Genomic DNA, 1,629 nt, shown 5'->3' on the forward strand with positions numbered 1-1,629 from the left:
GGTCAGGGAAACTTTTACACTTTTGATACGACAGTCCATTGCACAAAACATGCTCAATAGCAATATGTGTGTGTATTACAGGAGGACAGCCCGCCGCCAAGGTAACTCATTTGACACGTTTTTCCAGTGTCTTGGAGGAAAAAACACACTCTATACAGTATGTGTAGGTTGAAATTGTGTTAGTGACGAACCCTTTGTCTTTCCATCCTTGACAAAAGTGATAGTCCGGAAGACGAGTGAGTAACCGTGGCAACTTCTGCGGCTTTTAGTGAATGATAAAAAATGCTATTTCTATATTTTGCTGCTTTTCTAACACGCTCCGCATTGTATAAAAGAAAATGTCCAACTAGTGAAATCAAGAACACTCAGCATACCTATTTGTTTGCTATTTGGTTTGACGCTATTAAAAGTGGACATATCACGCATATTTAAAGGTGCATTATGCAACTTTTATGTGGAAACAAAAGTTGATGTTTGTGCTTATGTTACCTTGTAGTGACCCAGTGGCGTTAGATTAAGTGAAAGCTGGTTTTGATTGTTTTATAATATATTTTTTAAGAGACTAGATGCAAGTTGGTCATTTTATGCTCACTACTGCCACCTCAGGTCTTAAGCGTAACTGCAGCTTCTATGTTAAGCTTGCGTAACAACTTTTTGAGTGACAGTGCAGGATTTAAGAGGCAGTAGAGGTGAACAGGTCTGGGCTCATTCTGCACATTAAGACATCAGGAACATGTAGGGGGATGAAAACACTTAGTTTTAACATTTTTAAACTCCGTATAGTTCCTTTAAGCCTTAAAGGTACATTATGCACCTTTTACAGTGGGGAAAAAAGTATTTGGTCAGTTTCCCATAGGCTTTCTATTGGATTTTGGTCAAATACTTGTTTTACTTGTTGTGACCTAGTGGCTGTGTGATTGGTCAGCATGGTGCCTTTACTTTCCATCACAGTGGTCTCTATGACTCTCCAGGATCAAGGTTTGCACTGCTCTCACCAGAAAACCTGCAAAACAATTGATCCTGGTGGAAAGTAAAGGCGCCATGCTGACCACCCATACAGCTGCTGGGTCAATACACGGTTAAATAGGCTCAGATATCAACTTTTTTTTCCACATAAAAGTTGCATAATGCACCTTTAAGGCTAAAAAAGAGATTTCTGGGTATTTCTCAGCATTTTTTACCTTTTTAGATGTGAAATCATGTCAATACAAGGACAAGACAGTTAAGAGAGCGGGGTCAGGATAAGGAATTGGCAAATATTGGGAATGACACGTAATAAACAGTGAAAACCTTTCACTTTCATCTAATGGCACGCTCGCAAATCAATGGTGCATGATCGGCTTCAAAAATCCAGGAAATACAGATCAGACCTGAACAGACTAAAGTTCACAGGATTGTTTTTGACAATGTATAATAAAAGCTTTAAAAAGTTTGGCGTGATACTTCCCCTGTTTGACTGATATGCTCGCTGCTTGTAAGAGACAGAATAACCTTATTAAAAAATAATTAACTGCCAAGTAGAAAAAAGAAAAAGTTGCATGCTTGGCTGAGTTTTTGCTTTCTGAAGAATAGTGCAAAACAACTTGTATGTGTTTACAAAAATATCATCTTCCCTTTGACAGTAAAGGG

The sequence above is a fragment of the Gobius niger genome (genome assembly GCF_951799975.1).
Source record: "Gobius niger genome assembly, chromosome: 4".
NCBI classification, from domain to species: Eukaryota; Metazoa; Chordata; class Actinopteri; order Gobiiformes; family Gobiidae; genus Gobius; species Gobius niger.